The following is a 19,117-nucleotide window of genomic DNA, read 5'->3' on the forward strand; positions in this document are numbered from 1 at the left end:
CTTAGCTGCATCTGAGTCAGTCTCCTTGGTGGGGCTGTGGGGAGTGTGCGTGTCAGCAGTCTGGGCTTGTAGAGACTCTGAGACAATACCACAATACAATATTTTGTAGCAGGTATGTGCTGAGTGTTCTTCTCTCACTCTCTGCATTTGGGGCATTCAGCATATAATCTTACAATTAGTTCATTAAAAAAAAAACACCTCCTTGCAGGTCACCTTTAAAACAAAGGGAGAAGCAATTTTGAATTTAGCCATTTTTCATTTTTGACATCCAGTACCACCTCAAGCTCTGCAGTTACAAATAATGCTGGTGGGGAACGGATCCTTTCATGCACATTTGAAGAAAGTAGGGTTATACATTATGAATAGGACAAGGATAAAGGAATTGGCTGTGTAGTGCAAGATATTTGGAGTGCATTAATCAGCCCATCTCTTTTAGAGTGAGGACCATTTTTAAAAACGGGTATTAAACAGAACGCAAACAATTTATGCAATTCGAGTCTGCTTGATACATGATAGACATAACGAGGGCAAAGGGAAGGTAAAAAAACACAGGGAGCAAGACATTTAAGAGGGGAATTCCTCAGGGAAAAATGGAGCAAGGGAACAAAACCACAAAACCGAGCTTGGAAGGAGTACCAAGACGGCATCCAGTCGTGCTTAGATTCCCTGACGCGTCGATTCACTTCGCGCTTCTCAAGCAGCGGTTCGTTGCCTGCTACGAGCCAGCCTTGACCCCGTGGAACTCAAATTGTAGGGAGAGGACATGCCTCCTCAGAGAATTCCTGTGGGGCCTGCTTGAGGAACCACACCCAAGGCGGCAGCCATGTCATTTAGGGAGGCTTTCCTTCCCAGGTAATGAAAACACCATTACCAGTGGCTTAAATAGACTTGTGTATTTCTCTCATAACAGAAAGTCTGGAAGTAGGCAGCCGTGGGTTTAACACCTCAGTGGCATGAAGGCTGGTATGTCTGTGGTTTTCTTGGACCCTCCTTCAGTATTTTGAGATGACAGCCATACATCCGCTTCCAGAACCAAGGAGAAGAGACAGATGCCAGTGGTAAAGAGGTAGCTTGTTTCGTGACAGGAAAACCATCTTTACAAGCTCCAGGGTAGATTTCCACTGACATCTCAGGAGTTCCAACTGTGTCAGATGCTCCCCTTCCCCTGCCCATTCCTCCCACCAGCTGCCAGGGGAACAGAGGAAATGAGAACATGGCTTCTCATGTTCTCCTTAGCCGTGCTCTCTACCCCAGGAGTCTGACAGGTGAGAGGCCAGTGGGCTCCCTCGCTTTTGGGTTTGGTCAGTGGGCATCACTGGACAGACAGAGGGAAGGAGGGGAGCAAGGACGGGGTCTTGGGGGGTATCTGTTTCTTTGGCTCCCACCTGGTATGTTTGTGGCAGGCAGGCAGCATTGGCAGGCTCTGTCAGGTGGTCGTCTCCTCCTTGGCAGGTAACTGCCGGCTCCTTCTCCTTTCAGGCTTATGATGCCCTCATCCCCCTGCCTGCAGCATGTATCTCAGGGTCCATTAGGCTTTCTCTGTTGCCACTCCTTTGGAACTAGTCTACTGGTAAAGATCTTCTCAAAGGACCCAACGTGAATGTGCAGTTGGCTGTCTGCACCCTGACCGGGATGCTAGTAGTGTTCAGAATGGGTGTTTGTGGAGCCATCCAATATTTTTTTTTGTCTTTTTGGCTTTTCAAGGGCTGTACCTGCGACATATTGAGGTTCCCAGACTAGGGGTCTAATCGGAGCTGCAGCCACGGGCCTGTGCCACAGCCACAGCAACACAGGATCCGAGCCATGTCTGTGACCTACCCTTCAGCTCATGGCAATGCCGGATCCTTAACCCACTGAGCAAGGCCAGGGATCCAACCTGCAACCTCATGGTTCCTAGTGGGATTCGTTAACCACTGAGCCAGGGCAGGAACTCCCATCTGACATCTTCTGTCAGAGGCATCGGTTCCTTGGGTGGGGCATAGGTGGGTGGGTATCAGAGAAAGTTCACAGAAAGCTAATGTTTCAGGTCAGTTTCAAAGAAAAAGTAGAATTTGACCAGGTATAGAAGGGATGGGGGATGGAGAGGATGTGGAACCTTCTGGTAAGAGGAATTAACTTGTGCAAAAGTGTAAAGATGTGAGGAAGCATGGGAGAGTTTAACAGTAGTTGTGGGGAGGAGGCCGTGAAGTATGGGCAGAGGAGTGTGCGTCTTGACAGCCAGTGGCCAAGCCGTCTGGAGTTTGATTTGAGCGTGATGGCAAGCCCTTAAATGATTTTAAGAAGGGTGTGGCTTAAATTGTGTTTCACAAAGATGATTCTGGAGGATTATTAGAGTCAGGTGAGGAAACCTCTGGCGGGGGGGAGGGCGGCGGTTAGGAGGTTTCTACAACTTTTCTTCATGAGATGATAAAATCCTGAATGAAGGATAGCTTTCGCTGATGACTTTCCCCAGCAAAAGGAAACCTTCCTCGCCCAAAGCACTTACTACATAGCCCTATTATATCCTGCGTCCCAGAGTAATGCAGTATCATTATCGTAAAATAGGAGTCACATAGTTCACTATGTTATTTTTTCCACTGATCTAGACAACCCCATGGGGACAGGGACCATGTGTCAAATTATCTTTGTGTTCCCAGCACACAGCAAGGGCCTGGCACACGAGAGGCATACCGTAATTGTCTGTTGGATTGAATGTAGGGACTGGCATTGTCACCTACTGGCCTATGCCTACTTTACCTGTACTTCACCTCTGGTGACTGTAGGATAGCTTGATTCTCAGATCCTGTAGCTTTTCTTTTTCTGATTGAAAGACAGAGGGGAGAAAAATGAGAGCGGGAGGGCAAGAAGGAAGAATGGCAGGAAGAAGGAAGTGAAGTGAGGAAGTGGTTTAAGTCTGGTCTTCTGGATGGTGTGGATAAGAAGGGCAGTGATGGGGGTGTTGGATGAGCTAGTGGATAGACATTGACTGCACGCAACACCAGAAAGTTCCAAACCAGAAGAAATAGAAGCCAGTTCTACCTTGTTCCGTGAAATGGAAAAGGGGAAAATAGATCGGGTAGCAACAGTGCATACCTTAATTCTCTGCACACAGGCTGGGTTGTTCCTACGGGGGTCAGGTATTGCTGCCCAGAAGGAGTCCTGTCTGAAACCAGAGGGAAGGACCAAGGCTGCACCAGATCCTGAATCATGGGCAGAAATCATCTTAGAGTTGTTTTTCTTCAGCAGTCTAGCACAGGATGAAAGGCCTGCTAACCCATTTTCTTGATGATGTTGAAAAATACAGTCTGACCAAATGCAACCCTCAGAAAAAGTTGGGTAGTGGAGGAGGGGGGAGAAAATAATATGTTTTGGAGGGTGACCTGAAAATATTTTTTGATAGTTAAGAAAGATGCAGCCACAGACTAGAAAACATAAGTGTCTATAAAAACTTGAGAATATTCCAGGGGAGTTCCTGTTGTGGCTTGGTAGGTTGAGAACCCAACATACTGTCTGTGAGGATGTGGGTTCAATCTCTGGCCTTGATCACTGGGTTAAGGATCAGATGATGCTGTGAGTTGTGGCATAGGTCACAGATGCAGCTCCGATCCAATGTCGCTGTGGCTGTGGTATAGGCCTGCAGCTGCAGCTCTGATTTGACCCCTAGCCTGGGGACTTCCATTTGAAATAAAGACAGTATTCTAGAAAAAGTTTCACAGAATAATTAAATGTGTCTTTAAATCATGTCTTTAAAACCTGTGAACTTGTGTTGGCTGGGCTAGGGTCTTGGGACTTCAGGAGAAAGTTTTCCAATGATTTCAAGCTTCTGTTCTAAACCAGACACTTGGCGCATTATCTCATTTAAATCTTTTACAACTCAGAGGTTGATGTTGTTATAGTCATCTTCCTGATGAGGAAACTGAAGCTTATAAAGCCACCCAAGGTCACACACAAAAGGTGATGGAGATGGGATTTGGATCTGATTTCAGGGGCTGTAAACTTTGCCCAGCACGTGATTCTCATGACATTCATATCACTCTGTATTTTCCCCCAGGTACCTATATTCTGTTATTCACTATCATTCCAGATGTCTGATTCAGTAATGAGGCCTAATTCTTCCTCCCAATGAGGGTTTCATTTGTGAAGCTGCATCTTGGTTCTTAATCTTTCCTTGGAGAAGAAAAATAGGGATCATTAGGACTCTTGAATTAATCTTTGTAATAACAGTTTTCCTTTTTCTGTGGCTTTTGGTATAGTTTTGATGATTTACTGTGTATTGGTCCTACCAAGTATTTATTTCAGGAATAGTGAGCGACCCTCATGACCAGGTCTGTGGTTTCATTCACCTCTTTTTGCTTTTCAGTTAAAGCAGGTGACAGATGCATTTTGGATGTGTTGGGCTTAGAGAGCAAACAAAACCCCCACCAGATCACGGTAAGAGCATCTGCTCTTCACTATCAGCAGTGAACCTGGAGCCTGTGTATGGGATGCACAGCAATCAGAGATGAGTTCCTTATTTCTTTGGGGTACTGAAGGGCAGAATTGCTTGCTGATGTTAAATGTTCTGGGGGGGTGCTATCTCAGGGAGCCAGCCACCACGGCCTGCAGTGCTGGGCCCTTCCATGTGTGACCGAGATCTTCTTGGGACAGTGGGATCCTCTGGTCTTAGAGAAGCACCACCTTCTGTGACTTCTTTGTAATTCTCTTTCTCCCTGTTCCAGTGACAGTTTCTTGTTCACTGGTGGAGGTCAGACTTCACACACCGTGACTGTTTGCCTGTCCCATGGCACCGGCTCTTTTGTCTTCAAGCCGCCTTTGCCATTGTCAACCTGCGATCTGAGCTCTATGAAGGAATTCAGGCTGTCAGGAACCCTAAACCTAAGGCTAAGAGGAATTCTTTAGAGGATGAGTCTTTTCAGTATTCATCTCCTTAGTGATTCATTTCTTGGTATTGTCTTTGGTTACGGGGCTCATCTGCCTACTTGCTTACATTACTTGTATAAGACCCTGGGTCTAGCGTGGTGATAACTAGCATGTAGCACAAGGTTGATAAGTGTTTGCTGAACAAATGCCCCTCCCCCCATCCTCAGCACATGTCATCCTCCTTTCTTTCCTTATTAGTTAATGTTGTGAAGGGGACCTTGTCTGTCATCACTGCAGCCAGCTTAGGTGTGAAGCACATTGAAGACACATAAGCCCATGTGGTGCATCTGTAGAATGGAATGCTACTCAGCCATAAAAAAGAACAAAATACTGAGATTTATAGCACTATGGGTGCAACTAGTGATTGTTATACTAAGTGAAGTAAGTCAGAAAAAGAAAGACAAATACCATATGGTATAACTTATACATAGAACCTAGGATATGGCACAAATGGGAGTTCCTGCTTTGGCACAGGGGAAATGAATCTAACTAGTATACATGAGTATGCAGGTTTGATCACTGGCCTTGCTCCCTGGCCTCGTTCAGTGGGTAGGGGATCCAGCATTACTGTGGGCTGTGGTATAGGTCGAAGACATGGCTTGGATCCTACATTGCTGTGACTCTGGTATAGGCCAGTAGATTTGACTCGACCCCTAGCCTAGGAACTTCCGTATGCCACAGATGTGCTCCTAAAAGGCAAAAAAAAAAAAAAAAAGGGCACGAATAAACCTATCTACAAAATAGAAACAGACTCAAGGACATAGAGGACAGACTTGTGGTTGCTGGGGGGGAAGGAGGAGGAAGTGAGATGGACAGGAGTTTGGGGTTGGTAGATGCAGACTGTTACATTTAGAATGGATAAGCAGGGAGTCCTACTGTACAGCTATATCTGGTCTCTTTGGTTACTACACTGTACAGCAGAAATTAACACAGCACTGTAAATTAACTATACCCTAATAAAAGCAAAAAATAAAAATAAAAAAGACATAGGTCTGTATAGCACCACTGATGACTGTTTCTGAGCCCTCATGTAGCTGATTTTTTTTTGTCTTTTTGCCTTTTCTAGGGCTACTTCCATGGCATATGGAGGTTCCCAGTCTAGGGGTCTAATTGGAGCTGTAGCCACCAGCTTACGCCAGAGCCACAGCAACGCAGGATCCGAGCTGCATCTGCGACCTATACCCCAGCTCATGGCAATGCTGGATCTTTAACCCACAAAGCCAGGGATCGAACCCACAACCTCATGGTTCCTAGTCGGATTCATTAACCACTGCACCACGACGGGAATGCCTCATGTAGCTGATTTTTAAGCTATGGCCTCTCTTTCAATAGTCCCATGAACAAGGCTTTATTATCCTCTTTTGTTGCTCCCCAAATGGTTATGTGTTAGCAAGACTTTGAGAACAAGGGCTAGCTGGGCAAAGGGCCAGCAGGAGTAGTTGGCCTGAGAATTCAGCGGAAGTGGAAGTGAGAACTGAACAGGTTGTAGCTAGTTTTTTTTGATGTGTTTGTGGGAGAAGGTGAGTGCCGCGTCTTACCCCTCTGCCATCTTGATTCCTCTCCTTAATGGGGTGAATGGAAGCCTCCCCACACTCCATGCTATAGCTCCCAGAGTCTTCAGGAGGTGATGCATTTCCCACGTTATATAAAATGGGGAGTTAAGCCAGTCTTGCAAACATCTTAAACAATAAGGGACTCCTGAAAGCTCAAACAAATTTAGGCAGATGACATTTGGATTGCTACTAATATCAATCAGCAAATAAAGCATTCCTTTGACTCCAAAGACTTATTTCAGGGGTGGACAGAGAAACTTAGCAACTGGGCAATGCATAGCCTTGACCATAACACACATGGCCCTGTTTTCTTCATTGGCCCATGACAGTCTTTTCTGATGTTGACTTGTCACATCTGATACCACTATTACCTTTGGCAAGCCCTAATTTGTTTTTCTTCTTTCCTCTTCTTTTTTGCTCTTTTGTTTCTTTTGGTTTGGTGGAGAAGAAAAACATTCAGAGAAGGATTAAGATAGTGTGTAGGTTCTTGAACCAAGAAAACCAAACACCATGTGTTGTAGATGGTACTTTAAGAATCAGAAAACTAAAGCTAAATAAATAGAAGGAATGCCCCCTTTTACAAGCTCCAGTTTAGCAAAACAGTTGCCTTAGGGGAAAAAAAATGCCTCTCTAATTATCCTAAGTCTTTATGAGTGAAACATGCTATTCACATCAGGGGCCTTGTTACTTAACCTTTTCCTCCCCTGTTTCCTGGTCCTGGATTACATTCAAATTGTTAAAATGCTTTTGCTAGCCACATTAGTGCCATAAACACAGAGCTGTCTGCTGTTAGGACGAAGTTTTATTCTTTTAGAAAAACCAGCAGGAAATGATGAAAACCGTTTGGAAACTGAAGGAGGAAAAAAAGGAAATAAATACAAATAATAAAAACGTATCACTACAGGCAATCCATGAACAAGAGGCGGGGGTGGGGGTGGGGGGGATCCCAGAAGATCCCTGGCTTTGATTCATACTTTCAGAGGTTTCCTTAATGACTGCTCTTTTGTGTTGCCAAAGCAGTGCTCATTTATCAGTCTGTGGTTTAATCCAAGCCTATCAGGATGGAAATTCAAGGAGGATGAAGGTTAAATGACAGACATCTAGACTTGGAAACTCCAGAGTTGATAAATGTCTATGAAACTTGACTGAAAAGGCTAACAGGGAAAACATCTCTCTTTAGAGCCCCTGAAAAGGAAGCAGAGCCTTGTGAGAGGCTAGGGAGGCAGTGGATATCAATTCAGATATGAAGCACATTGTATTTTTCTTTTAATTTTATTTTTAAGGCTGCACCTACAGCCATATGGAAGCTCCCAGCCTAGGGGTCAAATCAGCTGCAGCTGCAGCTGCAGGCCTCTACCACAGCCACAGCAATGTCAAGTCTAAGCCATATCTGTGACCTATGCTGCAGCTTGTGGCAACACCGGATCATTAACCCACTGAGCGAGGCCAGGGATTGAATTTGTATTCTCATGGATACTTGTCAGGTTCTTAACCAGCTGAGCCACAACAGGCAGGAACTTTCAAGCACATTGTATTTTTATCAGTACCTTTAATTACTTGTGAGTTAGATGGAAATTCCGAACTTTGTCTCCCCTATATTATTAGTACTGATCAACTTGTGCTAAGTATGCTGTAGCCCAAAGCAAAGGGATAAACCATGGAAAAATAGGTTTTTAACAAAATACTAAATGTCTCTAGTTCTCCTTTGTACCGGTCCCTCTCTGACCTGCCAGGATGGCTCCCATCGTTCTCCTCCCTTTCTGAAATATATTTAGTCTCTCCTCCCCCAAATACCTCTGGTCTAATAAGTCTGTTTTCTGTTGATACTGACACATGGCACAATGTCTGGCATTGTAGGCAAGTGCTCGATATATGTTTGCTTAATTGAATCTACTTGCATTTGGTGCTGCTCTTATGTATCAGTTGCTTCTGGTATGTTGGACTTTGATGTAACCTCTTTCTGATGGATACAGCCCTTCCCTGGCTACTGCAATTGGTGCTGTAGTTAAGAGTTTGACTCTAGATTCAAATTCACGTTGCTCTCAGAGAAGTTAACTGATCTGGCTTTATTTTCTCAATTTATAATAGTACCTATGAAGTCTGTGTGATCGCCTATTTATAAAAGTGCCTAGAAAGAGGAAAAAAATGATTATTCTGGAAGAAATGACATGTGTGGATGAAGCTTTTCAGTACTGTAAAAGAATCAAAAATCTGTAAATTCTTTAAAAGGTGAAAGTTACAAATCTCTATAGAAATGAGAAAAATGAAGATTTTTCCATGAGTGACAACCCTCTTGTCAGCCGTGTTCTCTTTTTTAGAATAAAATCAACCTCAGAAAACATACTAAAACCATACTAAAAACTAATTAGTATTTAATATGCAAATATTATGTCCAAAAAGGACTCCTATAAGGTCTAACATACCTCCCATGCATCCTGATGTCTCTCCCATCAGGGCACATATAAAGCAGATGACCTGCTTGTAGATGAAGGAATGGTAAATGATAAATCAGGAGGTTTTCACCACCAGTACCTTTTTAGAGCCGAGACTGATGTTTTTATGTTTTTATATGATTCATGGGTTGTTTTCTGGGTTGGCTCACATTATACCAGTGGATCCTACATTTCCCCCTTCTCCTAATTCAAGGGTATCTTGCGCAAGGAAAAGACTAGATCTTGAAGCAGGATGGTACTTCTTTGGCATTCAAAGTATGAAAAACAAGCTTTTTATTGCCAACACATTTCTTTTTTTATTGAGTAGATAATCATTTGAGTCTATCATTACTCCTGTCTACAGTGGGAATTTTTAGGATGACACGTCCTAGGAGAGAGGACCACATGTGCACAAGGTTGAGCAAGATGCTGTGATGACAGTCTGGTGGAAGTGGCCACTGGGGAGAAAGGGTTGGAGGGCTCACTCTGGAGTGCATCTCCTTCTTAGGGCCAAGGCCCTGCCATGCGTTGGACTGTCTCCATGACATGGTCCTGTCACCCAGGGCCTGAGTGCTGGATTGTTGTCAGAGAATCCAGTGCATCTGTACTTGGTCCTTTCTCAGGCCATCTCCAAAAGCCAGGTTTCCCCTATAGACCAGTGGCTCAGCATCCCGTTACTTGACCTTCATTGAACTCCCTGACCCTCACTTGCCAATTTCCAAGTCAAGGAAGTGCCTCATTGGAATATGTCCTCTTTTCTTTCAATTCTATCCCGGGAATCTATTCCCATAAGTAGTTTTTGGGAACACAATTTCCTATGGTGATTTTCTAATATTCTCTTTTCATTTCCTTCAGAAGCTCTATACGGCTGTGTTGGTGGCACTTCAGAATCTTAGGATTTAGCTTATTAAGAGAGATAAACAAATATTATGATAATGCCAGTCACCAGTGAACAAGTGGTAATAACAGCAGAGGCCTAAATACAAAAATTAATTAACACGAAACAGGCAACAGGCCCAGCTGTCTTGAGCAATTTCGAAGGCATAACATGAAACATGGAAGATGTTCAAAGGAAGACTTAAGTGGAGGGAAAAACAACACGTGCCGTTAACACGCACACACTGCAGATGTGAGCTTTGTCAGCAGCATTTCTCTCTTCTTACTGTAAGTCTGAGGTTGGTATTACAAGATCACATCAATTATGTCAAATTAAACAGCACCACGTGACCTGAGAGAGCTAAAGGGAGATATTTCGCTGGTAAAGGCGCTGGAGATAATTTTATTAGCGTAAGCCCAGTGTCATGTGATGCATTGTTCTGCTGTCCAGTTGTGAGGCTAAACCTCTTTGTGCTTTTGTACAACATATGGAATTATATTGGGCCTCTTTCTATTTACAGAGAAACTCCCTCTGCCTTTCAAATAAGAAGTAACAAAGCCCCAAACCCTTGAAAAGTAGTATGACCATATAATTGTCCAAACTAGGTCACTTTGGAGAATGAAAGAGGAGGCTGTTAATAATTTTGTTGGGACAATAGACAGAAACCCAAACTGTGCCAGCTCAATCAGAATAGGTGGTTATCTGAATCGTAAGGCCAGAGCACAGCGGCTAGAAGATAGCAAAATGTTATCAGATTTCAACTCTATATCTTAACTGTATTTTGGGACAGATGAGTTGATTTATAGTAGAGCCAGTTTTACTATATTTCATCACTTAATTGTGAGTAGCTAATGGTATGTTTCTCTCCTCTGAGAACCTTTCCTTGGTTCCTAACCATTTTTTTTTGGTCTTTTTGTCTTTTTAGGGCTGCACCTGTATCATATGGAGGTACCCAGGCTAGGGGTCTAATCAGAGCTCTAGTTGCCTGCCTATGCCACAGCCACACCACATCCGAGCCGCATCTTCAACCTACACCACAGCTCATGGCAATGCCGGATCCTTGACCCGCTGAGTGAGGCCAGGGATCAAACCCGCAACCTCATGGTTCTTGGTGGGGTTTGTTTCCGCTGAGCCACGATGGGAACTTCCCTAACCAATTTTTTTTAACCTTCAGGTGACTGCACACCTGATTTTACTTTCATGCAACAATTTGTCCTCCCTATGGAGAGTACTGGAATATTAGAATAATTGCCCCCATGATTCTCTAGCATACCTCATGGTGTCTGAGGATCTCACTGTAGCAGGCACAGGGCTTGCACATGGAACTTCCAGAATAATATTTTTAAGCCTTCCAAGAATGACAGCAGCTGATTTCTTGGAGGTGAAAACCTGCCACGCTGTGTTCTGTTTGACCATCCATCCAGTTGTTCCCTGATGAGTGGGGTCACAGTCTCTCTCTCTTGGGCCCCTGAGTCAATGCATTATGGTCACCAGGATTTGGCTTCTCTCTCCCCTCACTGTGCCAAATCCCACCCATCAGCACACGATAACCTTCGGTAGTTCAGGAAAACATCACTGGGTTAGGCTGAGACCCAATCTGTGTAATTGCCTTAAAGAAATAGAAATCTTCCGGAGATGCTGAATGGGCTCAGTTTGACCTCTGTCTCTTGAACTTTGGTCTCTTTCTTTATTTCAAATGGAAAGAGTGGTGTTGACAGCACGTAATTGCTGACCATCTTCCAAACTGAGAGACATCTGGCCTCTGAAAAATCATGGAAGGACTGCAGCGGATGACAGATCATTTTCTGTTGGCCCTTCTTGTCCTAGAGCAATTGGGTAGTGCTGACTTTTTTGCCCACCTGGAAATACTTCTTATCTAAACTTCCACTCCAAATAAACCTGAGCTCTGTGCCATACCGTGGAGACTTCTGGGGCTTCACCTCCAAGGGCCACTTTTTCAGAGAGGCACTCCTCTTGGCTGGAAGGAGGAAATTTTATGATTTTCTTTTTAGACTTCCTGACAGCTAAAAACAGCGAGGGAACATTTAAACTTAGACAATAAATAATTCAGCACTGATTTTCCTGGAGTTTCATAACCAATATTAGTTTCTTTCCCTTCCTTGTCCTTACTCCCATGTCCTTTACTGGGAGAAATAACCTTCCCCTTGTACCTGCCATGGAGTTGGACTGGCAGCATATCTGGGACAGCAGCAAGGAGAAATTGAAGATTTCTGGCTACAACCTTTTGTGCCCCTTCAAAATGCTTATAAGATTCTCCTTCCATTTTTAAGCTACATGTAAAAGGGTTTTTTTTTTCTATTTAAAAAAAATTTTTGAATGTTTTATTATAGTGTGTTGCTAGGACCAATTTTTCCCCCAAAGAGAGAGTATGGATGTAATAAAGAAGGTCTGACATGCTTTTTATGAAAGCTTTCCACTAGGGCTGGGCTTCAGCTATTAGATCTCTGCCACTTCCTTCTTCGGTGGCATTAGTAATGTGGGTAACCAAATATATTCTTTTTCACCTCTTGGATTGCCTTTTATAGGTAACTGATTGATGAAATATAAATACTTATGAAAATGTGTGCATGAGAGTGAAGAGGAAGAAAAGAAGCTGCCTCCGTTTCATCAACCTGCAATGAACTCTTTCCTTTTATAGATTACCTGTCAACTTAAAAGATCATTTAAGAATCCTACGTGACTCAGTGAGAAAGACTATGAACTAATGCTTTAAAAGGAAGCCACTCTTTTCTTGGAAGGGGAAACTGTACTTCCAGCTTTTTTTCTGTTTGATGGAAGTTAGAGCAGCCTAACTTTTTCTTTTTCTCCTCCTTTCCCCTTCTCCCTCTTTTTTTCTTCTTCCCCCTTCCCCCACCCCCTTGCTACTTATGATTATTTTTAAAATTAATTTAATTTTTTTGTCTTTTTGCCATTTGGGCAGCTTCCGAGGCATATGGAGGTTCCCAGGCTAGGGGTTGAATCGGAGCTGTAGCCACTGGCCTACGCCAGAGCCACAGCAACGCGTGATCTGAGCCGCATCTGCAACCTACACCACAGCTCACGGCAATGCCGGATCCTTAACCCACTGAGCGAGGCCAGGGATTGAACCCAAAACCTCATGGTTCTTAGTTGGATTCGTTAACTACTGAGCCATGATGGGAACTCCCTACTTATGATTATTGATGGCCTCCTATATGCCAGAAATTCTATGAGTACAGAGCAGACTAAGATCAAGGATATAGAGATGAGAATGAGAAAGCTACAGCTCTGCCATGAATGAGCTGTTGAGAGAGTGAATGGAAACCACAGTGCAGTTGTGGCTGATGTGATCCTGGAAGCCATGCTGGGTACAGTGGGACTCAGAGCAGGGATGGGGTGGGAGGAGAAGGGTGAACATTGCCTCAGATGGGGACATTTTCATTGAGAAGGTGACATTGAGTTGGATTTTGTTTGATGAGTAGAAGCTACCAAGGGTTGAGAGACAGAGTTCAGAAGACAGAAGCATTATGGTCAACTAATACGGCGAGAAAAAGTGTTGCTGAATAAGGAGGACTTCTTCGTGAGAAAGGGTGCCATGGAATGCAGAGGGAATCTTGGTGAAAGGAGGAGCAGAGGCAAAGGGGCAGTGCCTGGAGAGCACGTGGAATGTTTTCAGGGGTGAGAGGGACAGGAACCGACATAAATTATTGCCAATGCTTGTGACAATTGGGAAAATGTGCTATAATTATGCAACATTTCAAACAAGAGGATATCGAGGCTGAAGGAAACCAAGTGATTCATCCAGAGTCATGTAGCTGCTCAGTGGAAGTCAGGACTCCAATTTAGATCTGTCTGACTCCAAAGCTAACCCTCCCTTTGTACACCAGCACAAAGGAAGCAGGGACCTGGAAGAGGAAGAATAGGCCATTAAAAGTCACCTATTGCATCAGGTGACAGGCCAGCTCCAAATCACAATGGCACAGAGCTCCAAGAACTCACTATTTATAAACTGAGAGCTCATGGAACATCCTCTTTGCAGCCTTGCTTTCCTGGCCGTGTAATACAGCTCTCGCTTTATTTGGCTGACTTTAGGCAAGGAGGGCAGGGAGGGTTTTCTGAGGCCATTTGAATGCTATATTAGGGCATTATGTTGGGGCTGGGTTATTACTGGGGTGAAAAATAACCACCAAATGTCAGTTCTTCAAGAGAAAGAAATTCCCAAATCCATCAAGCTACAAGTCCATTGGGAGTGGAAGAGTAACTTCCTCTGTACAGTTGTCAGTCAGTGGCTCAGGTGGAGAAAGGTACCACCACTGCCTTCTGATGCCAGCTTCGTAACACAGCATGTGGAGATTTACCTGAACTGGAGGGTTGAGCCCTGGCACGTACGTATGTTGGCCTGGCATCATTTCTGCTCACATTTCATTTTCCAGGACCAGGCAGGTGGCTACCCTTAACTTTGCATAATCCTCCCTGTGCTAGAAAGGAGACAAGAACTAGATAGTGAAGTGTATGTGGAAAGTCTACCTCAGGGGTACAGAAATGCCAGCATACTCCAACATACCTCTTCCAAGACTGAGGAAGAGTAAAAAGATCAGTTCTAGATGGCGTAAGAGGAGGCATTTTTCCTATTTCTGTTTATTGTTCTTGGGTCTCAATGCAGTAGCCACTCATCACATGTGGATGTTAAAATCAAAATTATATTTAGGAGTTCCCGTTGTGGTGCAGCAGAAATGAATCTGACTAGGAACCATGAAGTTTCGGGTTCGATCCCTGGCCTTGCTCAGTGGGTTAAGGATCTGGCGTTGCCATGAGCTGTGGTGTAGGTTGCACATGCTGCTCATATCTGGCATTGCCGTGGCTACAATGTAGGCCAGCAGCTATAGCTCTGATTAGACTCCTGGACTGGGAACCTCCATATGCTGCAGGTGGTGTGTCCCCACCCCCCTAAAAAAAAAGGCAAAAAAATCAAATATTTAGTTGCTCAGTTGTGCTAGCTACATTTTATGTTCTCAGTAGCCACATGTGACTGGTAACTCCCACAATAGAAAGTGCAGATACAGAATATTTGCATTGTTCCGGACATTCTGTTGGACATTGCTGTTTAGACCAAGGATCAACAAACTTACTCAGCAAAAGGCCAAAGAGCAAATATTTTGGGCTTTGTAGGACATATGGTCTCCAGAGCAGCTACTCAAGTTTGCTGTTGTAGTGTGAAAGCAGTCATAGTCAATGTGCAAATGAATAGGCAGGGTTGTGTTCTAATAAAACTTTATTTAAAAAAACAGGCAGCTGACAAGATTTGGGTCATGGGCCATTTGTTTTCCGGCCCTGGCCTAGACCAATGTTTTCCAGTAGGAAGGGCAGTCATTTTTACATGACCATCCAATGTGTGTGGTAAAAAAGAATTAGAACTTCAATTTATACCTATATTTAAGTTCATTCATCTTTGCTTATAGCCATTATCCAGACTTGCATTGGCTCCTCCTTTCTTGGCCTCTTTGTTGGATGGTCACATGTCATACATATCAGGTGGGAGTTTCCTGCCCAGGGATGTATTCTGTGCTGCTCATAGGCCTTTTACTTCTTCTAATACATTGTGACATCATGCAAACTATGTAGCCTGGTTGTGTGATGCTCTGAATTATGTTACCTCATTTGAAGTAAAATAACCCTTACAAAATGAGCAAGTGGTTTAAAACTATTTCTGCAGAGACACTACTGAGTATTATGCTATTGTTTCTGGCCTCACGCTACATTCTGCTCTGGGACGTGGGGATTTCCCCCCCCCACACACACATTTCTGCCTTGGTCACTCTGCACCCTGTTAGGCTCTGCCAGCTGGAAAGGCAGGAGCAGAGGGTGAGAACTTGTTCCTTCCAATCTGTTTCTTGGTTTTGCTGCTTTCACTCCAGTGGGTACCAGTAGCCACTGGTTCACTGGAATCATTTCTTTCCACACTCCCAAACCAGCATGGTCACACCCCTCAGCATCATGTTGGCAGCACTGCCAGCCAGTGGCACCCCCTCCTCAGGTGTGAGTCCTGCCCCCCGGGTCCTTCCTTGAGGCACCTTAGGAACATGCAGGCCATCTCCTCAGAGGCCAGTGTCCCAGGTCCCCAGCTTCCCCAGGTGTCTTGGTCTGTTATGCTTCTCTTCCTCCCTTTGATCCTTGGACCCAAGAGTAGAAGATGCTTTGCTGAAGTTACTATCTGAGATCACAGTGTTCCTTTTTTTCCCTTTTTTTCTTTTTCTAGGGCCGCACCTATGGCATATGGAGGTTCCCAGATTGGGGGTCTAATCGGAGCTATTGCTGACAGCCTACACCACAGCAACGCCAGATCCGAGCAGTGTCTGCAAACTACACCACAGCTCATGGCGACATCAGATCCTCAACCCACTGAGGGAGGCCAGGGATTGAACCCACAACCTCATGTTTCCTAGTTGGATTTGTTTCCTCTGCACCACGATGGGAACTCCTCCTTTTCCCTTTTACTCTTCTTATACCCCTTGAACCAATTTCTTTTATTAAGTTCTCTGCCAAAATAACTACAGTGGTTTATTTATTGCTTGGGGCCTAATTTACAGAGACAAATGAATTAAACTTCATCTTAATAATGTAAACATATGCTGCAAAAATAGTAGTGTGGACAAAACAATGATATAATCAGATGAGTAGTAAACTGAAAAAATGATTGAAAATGGATTTCTATCCATTACTATTAATAATGAATCTCACCTCAAGTTTCTGTTGTACCCTGAGATGTGAATTAATAGTAATAACCCAAAGCAGTTAACAAGACAAATAAAAGCAACCAAAACATAAAGGAAAACCTGTAAAATTTTCAATGATATTTAAAATTAGGATATATTTAATCTTTTACTAAAATTTATTACTTCATGTTAAATGTTTAGAAACTCATTTTGAAGTTTAAAAAATAGCTTTCTGAATGCAAGTATTATGTATTATTCTGCTTGGTTCATTGCTGCACCCTTAGGTCCTACAACAGTATGTAGCTTTTAGTAGACAATCAATAGGTTTGTTAAACAAATAGTAAAAAAAAAAAAAAAAAAAAAATTGCCTCTACCCACGGGGAAATACCTTATTTTGCAGTTGTGGTTAAAATGGTTAATATTATGTATGGCAAACAACATGGCAATAAACTAATATATATTCCTTGCCAGAAAATATGTTAGAAAACATTGATGATCATTTGAAGAAATAAGTATTAGAACAAACATAGGAAGTTTGCTATATATAGCTTCTTCAAAGTGCCAATGGCTTTGTTAAGTCTCAGTTCATGGTATATATTAAGTTCTCCTTCATTTAAAAAACACTGCTTGTCAAATGAGATCTTTTGTATAGATTAACTGACGTCTTTAAAACAATTATTTTCTGGAAAAGCTGTTGCTGCTTTGACTAGAATTAAAAGAAGGATTCTGAGGGTAAAAGCCAGAGAAATAACCACAAATTCATTCTTTGTACCATTCATAAGCAGAAACATTGCAGCAAGGAGGTTGAAGCTAGATAAGACAGGATACTACATGATGTTTTCCCGTTTTTAAAGTAAGATTTTAAATACTGCGTCTTCATAGTATTTGTAATGGGATGGAGAGTGACTGTGAAAGTAATTTTAACCACAAGGGTTTATTCTTGATCCTGTGGCAAATCGCCTAAGATACAAAGCTAAAAGATGAGCTATACTCTATTCCTTTATAAACACAAAAATGCTCCAAATTTGCTGATCTTTCATATGATAACAAGTACCTCTCTTCAGTACCTTATTTAAAAGATTTTAAAAAAATACACACTCTTAATCGGTCCCTTCAACAGGAAGGTGATATTTTAACAGTGAGTGAGATAGTCAGTGCTATTCAAAACATACTCATAGTATGAAAAGAGCCCTTTGAAAAATGACACTTGGATAATGAATTTTTTTTTTTGTCTTTTTGCCATTTCTTGAGCCACTTTCACGGCATATGGAGGTTCCCAGGCTGGGGTCCAATCAGAGCTGTAGCCGCCGGCCTACACCAGAGCCACAGCAACTCGGGATCGGAGCCGTGTCTGCAGCCTCCACCACAGCTCACTGCAACGCCGGATCCTTAACCCACTGGGATCAAACCCGCAGGGATCAAACCCGCAGGGATCAAACCCGCAACCTCATGGTTCTTAGTCAGATTCGTTGACCACTGCGCCACAATGGGAACTCCACTGGATAATCAATTGCTATGTGATTTTCTTTCTTTCTTTTCTTTTTTTTTTTTTTTTTACTTAAAATGGTCCAAATAGTTGGTATACTAAAATTGGAAAGAATGTTTTCTGACTTGTTGAACAATATCACACATGTTCAAAACAATTCTTTAAAAATAAGATTACAACACTTTTCAGTTAATTTGTAGAAACAAATGATTGAAATCAGGGAGGATAAAAACGTACAAGCTAAGTATTCACACTAATCTTTGCCTAACTGAAGAGTGATATTGAAAAATATGTCAGATTTTAGTAAGTGTGAGGAGCTTTTCCATTTGTATCTACATACCATGCTTAAGTATATTTTTAAAGAAAGGCAGCCAAATACTGAAATAAAGAAGGAGAGAAAGAGAAACAAATAGAAACAAGTAGTAAATAGTAGATTTAAACCCAAATATATTAGTGATTTTATTAAATATATATAGAGGAGATACTGTTATATTGACTGGCTGGATAAAAAGCAAAATAGATATATGCTACTTTATAAGAGACAAAACATAAGGATACAGAATGAATGTCACAAAAATAAGACAATTCTAAAATTTGTGTGCACATTTTGTATGAAAAGTATCATCTCTGTCTTTTATATATATCTCTCTATATAAATATCTATCTACCTACTTATCTACCAAAGACAAATCCTCAAACCTTGGACATTTTTGCACACCTTTCTCAGTAGCTGAAAGAGCAAAAGGAGAAAAATCAACAAGAATGTAAATGATTTGAACATTCTGTAATATGACCTGATACAAATATGTAGAATCCTGTGCCTACAAATGCCAGGATATGTTCAATCCAAGTACACATGGATCATTTACAGGGTTATAAACCAAGTCTCAACAAATTTCAAAGGATTTAAAATATTTAAATTCCACAGCAGAATTTATTTAGAAATCAATAATAAAAAGATAACTATGGCAATCCCTATATATTAAACACTTTTACCTACGTATCAAGGAGGAAATCACAATGTAAACAAAAAATATTTTAAACTGAATGATAATAAAAATTACATATCAGAAATTGTGGAATATAGCTATAGCCACATATGGATAATATATGTCTTAAATAACTGTATTAGAAAAGAACAATGGCTAAAGATAAATTATCTAAGAGTGCTCTCTCAA

Source organism: Phacochoerus africanus, chromosome 2 (genome assembly GCF_016906955.1).
Source record: "Phacochoerus africanus isolate WHEZ1 chromosome 2, ROS_Pafr_v1, whole genome shotgun sequence".
Taxonomy (NCBI): domain Eukaryota; kingdom Metazoa; phylum Chordata; class Mammalia; order Artiodactyla; family Suidae; genus Phacochoerus; species Phacochoerus africanus.